The 12,038-nt window shown below is 47.6% G+C and overlaps 1 protein-coding gene across 1 annotated transcript in view; it reads left to right on the top strand.

The window, feature by feature from the left end:
* Positions 1 to 6,202: 6,202 nt before the first annotated feature.
* The window catches only part of RAB30 (RAB30, member RAS oncogene family), a 44,107-nt gene continuing 38,271 nt past the window's right edge, over positions 6,203 to 12,038 (top strand). Inside the window, exon 1 of the mRNA XM_053385469.1 lies at positions 6,203 to 6,919. The gene's annotated coding sequence lies outside the window, so the exon portion shown is untranslated. The remainder of the gene's footprint in view (positions 6,920 to 12,038) is intronic.

Raw genomic sequence — 12,038 nt, 5'->3', positions numbered from 1 at the left:
AATGGATGCAATGAAGCCTCTTTCTCCAGCAGCATCGAACCCTTGTAAGGGGATAGGTCAGCAGCAGCACTGATTTGCTCCATTCTAAAAAAAGCAGCACCAGTGGCATGGATAATGCTAAGCAAAAGTATTGCTTTGGAAACCTGAAGGAGAGACTGAAAGAAGGTCCACCTGGAAATTAAATTCAACACGTATTTGGTTCCAAGGGATAAAATAGTTAAAGGTATGTGTAAACATAGCTTAAGAAATCAAAGTCATTTGACTAGGCTGTTTATAAGATCTGGCCACAAAAGCCATTTGAATTGTCTAATAAAATAGACCCAAGAAAATCGCAACTGGCCACTTCCTTGTACCTGGTAAACAGACCACCTGCATTATCTTTAGGAGCAGGAACCAAGTCCCACTGTGCAACCAACTGGATTTACTTCTACGTAAGCTTGTTATGATCACCGCATGAGGCTGCAGCTCTTAACTACACCTGGGCTTAAGCGATTCCAAGTTGAGAATAAGTAGAAAATATGAAGCGTGCAAAAAAATTTCAATCTTCAGTATGTCAACCCTGATTCACATACTATGTAGGTGCTTTACACAGTATCGAGACCAAAGTGCAACCAGACTCATTATTACCTGGTTCCTGCTGTCTCCTCTTGTAGAAGAAATTTTAAAATAAGTCCCGTCTATAGGTCACAGACAATTGATGTGCAATTGGATTGGCAGTTCACACACTCCACTGTGCTCCTGTCCAAGTCAGAGCTTTAGTAATTGAGGTTGGAAGGCCATCTCTCCAAGCTGATGCCCCTATTCTGTGTAGACACACCTGAACTTGTGGCCTGCAACTTACTGTGGGCTCAAATTGGTGGAGTCTTCAGTTGCCGATTCCTAGCACAATCCTTCCCCTCTTTAGATTTTTTGCCTTTCCTCCAAACCCACCCACAGCTGAAATTTACTTTGCAAACTCTTCGGGGGCAAGCATCCAGCTGTTAATTTTTTGCAAAGTCTCCTGTATAGTGCATCGCTCTGCAGCAGACCGATGGGACTATTTATAACAATAGCACCATCCCAAAAATGTCGGAACAAAGTAACTCGGTTGTACAGGACATGCTTTGCATGCCCGAGGGTCCTGGGTTCATCTCTGGCATCCCCATTTCAAAGATCTCACACTGAAGGGTTTGTAAATACCTCTTAACCCGAGACCCTGGAGAACAACTGGCAGCCAGAGTAAACAATACATAGATCAAGGTTTGACTCTATAGAAGGCAGCAAAAAGCACCTAATTTGTCTGTAATAACATTTTGGCCAACGTTCAGTGAAACCTGTGTCAGATGCTGCTTTACAGAAACAAGATCCTGGCAGGGCTTTTCAAAATACTTACTGCCTTTACCTATGAATGGATTTGTTGCTGTGGAGGAGATTCAATTTGACAAATCTTAAAAACAGGATGTTCTGACACCCAGGAGGGAACATCCTGAGCCTACTCAGATTTTAAAGCCCTCAATAAACATTTTCTTCAGGTGCTACAGATCTACCTGCTGTGAAGGGAAAGGGATTGAAGAGGAACGAACAAGGTTTGAGTGAAGTGTCTGCAGAAGGAAGAACTTTGAATAAATTACCTCCACCCTCCCCTCCCAACTAGCCATGATAAAATGAATGCGCTGTTGCTTCAATTCTTGCTGGGTCATGGGATAAGCAGCACGCCCTCGTCCTTCCAAGACATTGCCCAGAAACGGCAGATAAAGCCCAGATCACAGAAATCTCTAGTATGTCCCCATTAAGAAACGAAGAGACGTAGAAGTCACATTCTCTGTGCTGGCAGCTCCTGAAAGAGAACGCAAAACTGAACATTAAGCACTTTGCATTTCTCATTAGTTGCTTACTTTACAAGGGATGGGGGGACTGTGGCCTACTATCAGCCATCATCCCTATGGTCCACTCTGGCTGGGGATGATTGGAGCTAGAGTCCAGCAACACCTGGTAGGTCACAGGTTTCCCATCATTGCTTTATGTCAGGGGTCAGCAAACTTGCCGCGCCTCGGGCTGGTGTCTCCAGCACCGATCAGGAGGAGCGCATGCCCATATGTGTGCGCACACGCTATTTCCGGCGCACTTCAGGGTTGGAGGAGCACCGGAAATAGCTTGTGCACATGTGCACGGGCCTCCTCTGACCCAGATGTGCACTGGAAATAACTCTTGCGCATATTAACACTTGTGCATGCTCACAAGCTATTTCTGGTGCTCCTACAACCCGGAAGTGGACAGCCGCGCAGTGCAGGTAAGAGCAGGCGGCAGCAGTGGGAGTTGCTGCGGGCCGGATAAAAGAGTCCCTTGGGCCTTATCCGGCCTGCGGGCCTTAGTTTGGGGAGCCCTGCTTTATGTCCTCCCCAAGCCACTCACCTGGAAAGAAACTTTTGCAAGTCGAAGCACTCCACTCCGTCCCCCAACAGTGTCTGCCAATGTGCTGCACCTAAATATTCCTAGATAGGTTGACTAGTAATTTTGGTGGGCTTAAGGTCAGTGCACCAACCCAGTGTCAATTCACTGCTACACATTTACTCAGAAGTAAGCCTCATTGTGTCTAAGGGAGCTTTCAGCATAAGGCTGAAACCCCAAGAACATCGATTTAGGAGTAAAGTCCCTTGGGACACAGCAGGGATTACTTCTGATCCGTGCTTTTTTCGGGGGGGACGGGGACGCATACCCCTAAACATTTTGTGAATCTAAGTTTGGCCTCATTGAGGGGAAATATTTCAATACGAGTAGGAAAATGAGAGTACCCCTAAACATTTTTTTAAAGAAAAAAAAGCACTACTTCTGAGTAAACACACATAAGACCGTGCTGCATTTCTGCTTTTAAGTTTAGAACTAGGGTTTCCAACGTAGCACCTGTGGGCACCAAGCAAAGGCTTTCACCTGGGCACAAGCCCCAGACTTCATGCTTTCGTTCTTCTTTTTAAACGTGTCTCCAGGCCTCCTAGAAATAATGTTATGGAGCAAAATGTTCAGCAGCAGGATCAGTGTACAGTATGTTTAAAATCAGTGCTGTTTGCATGGATGTAGCCAGGATTCTTGTTGCGGGGGGAGAACTTTTGTTGAGGGGGGCAGAACCGATGTGATTGGTCAGTTAGTTAAGTATTCCTTTTGTTTTACTTGATCCAGGCCGGGGGGGGGGAGAGTCCTCCCTTCCGGCTACACCCATGGCTGTGTATCTCCACAATCGGGACAGGTAAGACTTCCCATTGAAAGCATAAAGTTGTTGTGGGTGGCTGTGTTTCTAATTTTGCATGTCGCCACACTCCCTGTGGCAACCATTTCAGGTTATCCTCCACCATCACATCCCTCTCCCCAATTGCAATAGCAACTATTTTGTGACTGGTGGCCTCCAACATTAGTAATGGGCCCACTGGTCCAAAAGGAAGGCAACCCCTGGTTTAGAATGACCGCCACAAATGTTTATGTGACCAGATCACAAGCCTTCCCCCTGCCCCCATTTACCGGCTCAGCCTGTGTATTATATAATCTCAAACCCCAAATGTACGTTCAGGTGAGATTGCTTGGTGTGAACAAGGAACAGCTAGTCTTTTCTGGCCCGAGGGCCACACTGACAACCAACCACTTTTCTGAAGGCCACATGCCAGTGGTGAAAGTGGTCAGTGTACACATGCATAGACACACACACGCAGCACAAACACTAGACACACTCTTACATAAATTTATCACACACACAAGACAGGTGCTGATGCACACACAACCATCATTTCCAGCCCCCTCCCCACTACCCGGCACTTTGGAGGGCTATATCTGTGAAAAGTAAAATGCAAACTTTCTGATCTCAGCACTGTGGTGCTTAGCGCTAAGATCAGAGATAAAATAGCCCCCTGCCTGCTCTTTATAGAGGCCCTTTCTAAAGATACTGTAATGCAGTACGCTTCATCTCCCTATAAAGCTGTGCTGGGGTAAGAACATTTCCTGGTGTTAGGAATATAAAAGGAATTAAAAAGTGGTCAAGCAGTGAGTTTTTCCCCTCCCTAAAATATACATGTGTGGGCAAAGCTGATTTTTCAAACACACACACACATATTTCACAATACTATATATGAAGAGTGAGTTTAACAATCCTTTTTTCCAGAGAACTATGGGAATTGTAGTTCTGAAAAGCAAAGCAGTGGCCTAAATGTAGCATTTTGTAGTTCCACAGCAGTGATAGGAAAGCTAATGGACTCAAACTCTCTGGAGGATACACAGAACATGGTTAACACCAAAACTGGTAAGAGAACACAGCATGGAAATGCCCAGTCCTTCTGGTCTAGACAAACACTCACCTGCCCCAGGTAGCATGGCCATTGGTGAGGAATGATGGGAACTGAAGCCCAGCAAGATCTGCAGGGCCAAACGTTCCCCATTCCTGCTCTGGAAGAAGTATTTACCAAACTAGTTTAACATCCACACATTGAGCTCTTTGACATCTGTCAATGATGCTCCATTTTTAGCCAACAATTCCCACAGAATGAGACCAATATCATAGAATTGTAGACTTGGGAGACCAAGAGTCATCTATTTCCTGCAATGCAAGAATATCTTCGGGGTTTGATGGTTAAAGATGTGATTCTGCTGAAGCAAAACGAGGATGACCCTTATCGTTAATTTGTCCTTATACTATCAGCTACCTCCCTGTTGTGATATCTGTTTTCACTAGGCTTTTATAACGCTTTGTAAATAAACTTTTCAGCCACGTGGAATGTTTGTTGTAGAGCAAACAAACAGGCAGGATACTAGCATAATAGTATATGTAGCAGATTAAAACAGGAACGTTGAAACCTCACCATTTTAGGACTATGCAATCTAGCACAATGGAGCTCCATAATATTGCCCTGAAATTCCAACACAATCTAAACTATCATAGGTATGTTACAGGGATTTCTACCTCACCTTTCAAATAAGATCCCAGAGATCTTGTCAAGAAGCAGAAAATTATTTTTAAAGCTGCTGTCCTATACCCACTTACCTGCAAGCAAGCCCCACTGAACTCAGTGGGACCTTTTGAGTAAAGATGTACAGAGTTGCACTGCTAAGGTATATCTTGAGTAAACCACAAAGTGCTTGGAAACAAGGGAAATCTGTAGTAGGATTTGGGGGGGGGGGGGGGCGGAGGGGAATTTCCAAAGTTAAAACTATTATAATTCTGCTGTCTTTCATCAACTTTATTGGGGAATTTGTCTAGATTAGGAAGCTGCCTTACCCTGAACTGCAATATTGGTTCTTCTAGCTCAGCACTGTCTACACAGACTGGCAGCAGATCCCCTGGGGATTCAACCTGCGGACTCCCTGCATGCAAGTAAGTGCTCTACCACTTCGCTGTATATTACAGCCGCAAGCTGGACAGATTCTCAGGACTACATGCCACTAGGACCAACTCTCCTAGTTTTACGAAAAGCAGGATTTCCAGGCAGTGTGATGGTTTTGCAAGCAGGAGGGTTTGCAGGCTGCATTGGGGGAGAGGGAGAGAAATAAAAACCTGGTCATTCCCTAAACTCAGTGAAACTCTAATCCACCCACCCCAAACAAAGCCACTCAACTCAACAGTAAAATCCCATTAAATTCAAGGGCTGCAAGCTCAGTCCTGGCCCGCTGCCAGCCAGTGCAGGCAACACTGAGCTAGATGGACCTAAGCAAGAGTCTGGGGCAGCTTCCTATCCATGCCCAAGTAGCAGGCGCCACTAATCCTGGCTCAAGGCTTGCGCTCTGCACTGGCGCCGCAGGAACCGATTGCTTCGGTGTTCAAACTGCCATTAGGGGAACCCGGCCCGAGAGAGGCGCCCGGGAACCGAACGCGGGGCTCCCGGGGACGCCGGCAACGAGCGCTCTAACCTCTGCGCCACCCGCGACAAGCGCGGAACGCTGCGGTCTGGGGACACCTATGAAGGGGCGGGGAAGGCGCAGCCGCGCTCCCATCCGAGGTTCCCACGGCAACACGCCGCCCCCCCCAGCGCGCGCCCCCGCCCCTCACTTATCACGAAGGGGAGAGGGAGAGAGAATCGCTAAACGCACCCGAGGACTTTTGACCTCCTCGCGCCCACCGTCGCTTCTCCCCCCCCCCTCAGGTTGAAATAGCTCTCCTCAACCGCTCCGGTTCGCTTTATTCCCACCCCCGCTCGCTCCCCCACCCCCCTCCTCTCCCACCGCACCGCCACTTTAAACCCGGCTTCCTTAGGGCCGCTCCTCCTCTCCGCAGGGCGCCCGTCGAGAACCGCACTGCCGCCGCCGCCGTCATCACCGCCGCCAATATGGCCGCTCTGAGGGAGCGAGCGGGCTCGGCTCCCGAAACCTTAAGGCCCTCCCTCTTCTCCCTCAGCTCCTTTCTGAGGCCGCGCCGCGCGGGGCTTCACGGGAGTTGTAGTGCTGCGGACGACCAGACGCGCCTGTAGTAGTCCGGGGCGGAACCGCTCCCCGGGACTACGTTTCCCAGGGACCCAAGGGACGCATGCCCGGAGGGGCCAATGGGAAAGCTCTGTCTTTCCTTTTCCCCGCCCACCCTCCGCCTCCGCCCCCTGCCGAGCCACAGAAGGATGATGTAATTGCAAAGCGGCTGAAGGGCGGGGCGGTCCTTCTGCGCTGCAATTCATTGTGCCAGACCCAGATCGGTGTGCAGCCTCCTCCTCCATCCCCCTGCTGTTGCTGCTTCCAGCAACCAGAGCAGCAGCAGCAGCACCAGTGACTGAATCCCAAGCAAAAGGGGGCGGGAGTGGGTGGCTTAGGTTGGTTGGGGAGGAAGCGGCGCGCACACACGACCTTCTACAGTTTGCATCCCAAGGGAACTGCTTCGCAAGCTTTGCCCCGCTCATGTCTAATTAAGTGACTTGGTTTCCAACCTGGCCTCTTGGCTTATGTTCTTTGTAAAGGGCAGGGAGCAGCCGTCCCAAACCAGGTGAGTTGCGCCATGCTTTTTTATTTTATTTAAAGCATGATTTCCCCTTCTTCATATCTATCAGCTTGCTGGTCTGTCTAAAATCCGGAACGTGTTGTGGATGTATGCATTGGCGGCGGCGTGGGGAAGGAGGGTTGGGGGGTGGAAACACGCTTTGTCTCCTGGATTCCCTGCTGTTTGGATGCAACATCGCCCAAAGCAAAGTGATAATGATAATGAGCCGCCTCCTAACTCCGAAGATTATTGATGAGCCCCAGCAACAAAGCCTTGGAGTTGTCTGCAAACGCGGTGTTTCCCCATCCTCCTCCTCCTGTCTTTTTTTTCTTTTTGGGAAAGGAAAGGTTACATGTGCGGAATCCCTACAGAGACGGGCTTGCTTGCTGAATGCTTATCAGACAGTGTTTCTGCCTGCCTCTCCTCTTTCTTCCCCTTTCCAGATGTTGGGGTGTGAGTGTCTGGGACGGTTGAAGCACCTAATTGTGGCATTGACTGAACATACCCGGGTGTGTTCGTGTTTTGGGGGGCTGCGGTGGAGAGTCTTTGGCACGTTGAACAATTACTGGGTGCGAAAGAGATGATTTAATGCAAGCTTCGAAGACTTGAGTCAGCTCCTTCCCCATCACTCTTTCTGCCTCCTTGTTTTGCAAGATCAGTAGAGGATATAAATGTGTGTGTGTGTGTTTAAATGTCAGATATGTTTACTATTGGAAATGGCTCTCGTCTTTCTTTCTTTTTTTAAAAAAAGATGACATAAGCAATAGTCATAGGGGTAGGCGAGTGGTGTTTAAAATAGAGAAAAGATAACAGTCCTCCAGGAACCCCACGCCCTGGATACATTTACTCAGAAGTAAGCTCCACTGAGTTTGATGGGGCTTAGGCTGCAGTCCTAAGCACCCTTGGACTTAGTGGAATTTACTTCTGAGCAAAGTGCATAGGATCACACTGTAATTTCCTATAGGGAGACTGCAGTCCCACTCTCACTTGGAAGTTTATCCTGTTGAATAAAATGGGACTTGCTTCCACCAAGAGTATTTGAAAAGATTGGTCTATAAGACATACTTTTGCATGCATGTATGGTAAGGCTGAGATCCTAAGCGTGCTTACTAAGAAGTAAGTTTGATTCAGCTTGGTGGGACTTGTTTCTGAGGAAGCCTGCATCCTAGCCTGCTACATAACCAATATGTTGCAATGAGTATTCCTACCTCCCCCAAAAAACTCACCCCGTTCCCCACTCCTGTTTTTCCTTTTCTTTCTGATGGTTGCTAACAGGCTTGGAATGAATGAATAGACTTTATTTGCATAGCCGACAGGCCATAGCATCAAAGGACAAACACCCACAAAAATACATTATGAATATAGTTACCATAAAATCTTATGACCTATTAAAACCCTAGGTAGAAGCTGGATTATCATTCATCCATGACCCTCTGTCCCATGGACAGAGGTCCCAGGCTTGGAATCTCTCTCTCTCTCTGTGTTTTCAACTCGGTAAAAACTTTGACCACACACTAACGACAAATTCCAGATGACCATATGCAAGCCATAAATTGTCAGGGAAGCGGCTGTACTGGTCCAGTTTTATTCTCTTGGCAACCAGAATCAGTCACTCACTGTTCTTAATGCTGCCAAGATGCTCAGAGAGATGGAAGGCCCTGGGAATGTCCGGAGAAATGCCTGATTGGCGAGGAGGAAAGCAAACATTGACACAGCAAGGACTTGGGCTGTTCTGCTCTTTCTCCTGGGATGACTGGTGTCTTAAAATAGTCTGAAAGATTCCTATTGGTCCTCTTCGTTTTTTTTCAGGAACCATCCTCAGTTTTGCGAAGGTGGGTCTATGTAGCCTGAGCCTCTGAATGTCAACTTGGGAAGTAAGCATCACTGAGTTCAGCAAGTTTGCATAGCTTGCAGCTGTGTTTCGGATGCTTGGGCACCCTGATGAATAAAGTGCAGTCTTGTCAAAAGCCATACAAGTTGCAATACTTGTGTTTCTGATAAGGCTGAATTTTAGTTGGAGGGTCATCGTTGCTCACTCCCCCACCCCCAAATATTAATTTTGCGGACTGTGTGGGAATTTGCAAAACTAAATTTGACAGCTCTTTCTCTTCTTGAGGACTGAGAATCCAATGTGTGGGGAGGAGATTAGGAGAGGCAAGTTACCTTCCCCCAACATGAAGTTGTGTGTGGGTAAGGGAGAATGAGTTAGATCTGCTCAGCCCAGCAGCTGAACATATGACAAATCAGTGTCTTAGTCCCAGCCCCACTGCATTATAGAGATTGTGAGGGTTTATTATTCTAACTTGCAAGAACTCCTGACTGCACATTCTGTGCTACCACCGGAAGAAATATGCTGCGCCGCAGGCGGATAAATGCTCCATGCACTGGGAAGGAGCTTTAAAAACATTGCATTCCCTGCATACAGCGTTGTTCCTTAGGGAAGGGCTTTTCTACAGCCTGCGTGCGGGGAGAGTAGCACCTCTATCAGCCCCATCGCCTGTTGTTCCAGTGCAATCCGAAGGGTCTTATTTCCAAATAAACCTCCTTCGGATTGAGCCATCAGTGCATTTGAGATGTGCTGGCTGCAATGGGATTCTGCAGAACTGGCTCCAGGTTTCAGGGCGCTCTTGGCATAGTGCCCTCTGGTGGAACGCCTCATGTGTCATTAGCTTCCTCCTCACCTGGAGTGCTTCCCTGGCAGGGGTGGGCAGCCATGGCAATTTGGGCTGCTGCTTTTGATTTTCCCACAGTGCTCCTGATGCAGCATCAGTCATGGGCAATGTGGGAAATTAAAATGGCAGCTCCCCACATCCAGCTACCCAGCTGGGAGCAAAGGCGTCCTGCTGGGGCCCTCCGAGCTGCCCAGGACGCTGCATCTTGACACTGGCTCTGGAGCCCTTAGCCTAACTTGCGCTCTCACAATTTATTTGAGAGCAATCATAGGTTTTTGGGGGGGATTATATGTTGCCAGAGTATATGTTTCTTATGCAAACATATACTCTGGCAGCATAAAATCCCAAATAAACCAAAGGATTGCTCCCAGATAAGGATAGCTCAGCACGAGACTTTTAATCTCAGGGTTGTGGGTTTGAGCCTTACGTTGGGCGATTCCTGCAGTGCAGGGGGTTGGACTAGATGACCCTCAGGGTCCCTTCCAATTCTGCAGTACTGTGGTTCCATGGTTTAAGTGTATTCTGGACTGTGGTTGGAAGAAAGCTCATAGACAAGTAGCAGGACTTTCTATTCAGTGCCCCACCCCAATAACTACTGGGTTTACAATGCTTTTGGGGAGGGTGTTATGGGATTTGGCTAAAGAATCAGGCAGTGGGGCTTATGGCTTTTATTAAGAGACCTCTCCTCCTCCCATTGCCTATAATTAATGCAATTGATGAAAGTACTATGTGGAAGAACCGTGGGATCCCAAGTTAAATCCCACTGATTTCAGCAGCTTGTCCAAGTAAAAGCATACAGAGGAGAAAAACTGGTGTGTGGGTGTGTGTGTGTGTGTGTGTGTGTGAGAGAGAGAGAGATAGTGTGAGTGTGATCTGTCTTAAGTGGTTTTGTGGAGTATAGGCCTGGCGTCATTGTGTTGGTTCCTGTTGTACAGAGTTCCCTCCCTGGAATGGAACGGCTCGAATTGAATCCATATGGCCGGCTAGCTGCCTCTCCTCCGCCGCTACTGCATAGATTTGTTCCTGCGCTTCCCTTGTGTAACTGACACTGTTTTGTCCTCTGGCAAACTTTCATTGGAATCGCATTGCCCTGCGTGACATGAGTTCGGGATGAACAATGAAACCCCCTGTTCCTTGAGATCAACGCGTTTGTAAACACTGACACAATGGCCACAAAAGCCGATATTGCAGCACATCCTATTTGATATCATTTTCTTTAATCTTGCGAGTGCCGTTCCCTTCCCGAGGGATCGACATTCCTCAGCTCAACTGCCTTGCATTTATATTTTATCTGATCTCTTTTCCTTCCTTTCTTATTGTTGTCAAAGGAGAGCAACAATGCAGCGACAGCCCAGGTCCCTTCTGCTTGCCATAGATTTCTTTATTTCTTTTGTGCCTGGAATTGCTTCTTTTATTTTACCCTCCTCATCTTCTCCACCCCTACCCCTTTTTCTTGGCAAGTTGGGGGTAAAGAAATATGCAGTTTCCTGCGCTGGCTATAAAAGCAGAGCTTTTTCTAGGAGCAGTTTGCCTTGGCCCAGAAGGACGAGCTTTGAAAGTTCAGCCTGATAAGTTTGTGCTGGGGGCTTCCTTGGTGAACTGGTGATATGTGAGCTATGAGAAAACTATGCAAGGACTTTAGGAAAAAGGGCGTGTTGGAGTCTCCAATCCAAACATAGAGCTTTTGGAGCATATGTTGTTCATATAGTTGTTAAAGTCATTTGTGTTACTGTGGGCTTGTTCATTGTTGTTGCTGTTTTTATTTTTAAGTGCCCTACTAACCATTGTTCCTAAGGTTTGGGATGGGTGGGGTAACAATGCCATTATCCAAAATACAAATTGTAAACAATAACAACAACTCTTCATAGTTTCAGTTCTGTACACACTTACCGTGTTTTTCGCTCCATAGGACGCACGCACCTTGTTTTAGAGGGGGAGAGCAAGAAAAAAAAATTCTTCCCCTCTCTGCTCAGCGCCCCTTCAGCGAAGCGGCAGGAGAAATGGAGGGGCTGAAGGGGCGTTGCGTAGCTCTCCCTCTCTGCTGAAGCCAGGAGAGTCTTGCTCTCCTGGCTTCAGCAAAAGGAACCTGAAGCCTCCGGAGCATGGAGGGAGTGCTCCTTCTGTGCTTCGGAGGCTTCACGTTGCTATCGCTGAAGCCAAGGAGCCTGCATTTGCTCCATAGGATGCACACACATTTCCCCTTAATTTTTGGAGGGGGAAAAGTGCGTCCTATAGAGCGAAAAATACGGTAATTGGGGCAAATCACTTTTGGCCCCACCAAGCTCAATGTGATTTACCCGAAGTATAAGCATGCAAACTTAATTTTAATAATGGTGTTGTCACTCACCCACTGTAGCACTTTCCTGAGCTTTGCAGTCTAGTCCAATGCCTGTTTGTTCCAAACAGCCATTGGACTGGACTGCAAAGTTAAGGAAAGCACTGTGTTGCTGTAG

The sequence above is a fragment of the Podarcis raffonei genome, chromosome 4, assembly GCF_027172205.1.
Source record: "Podarcis raffonei isolate rPodRaf1 chromosome 4, rPodRaf1.pri, whole genome shotgun sequence".
NCBI classification, from domain to species: Eukaryota; Metazoa; Chordata; class Lepidosauria; order Squamata; family Lacertidae; genus Podarcis; species Podarcis raffonei.
Note: the sequence above shows the minus strand (reverse complement) of the source record. Positions and strands in the feature narration are given on the sequence as shown.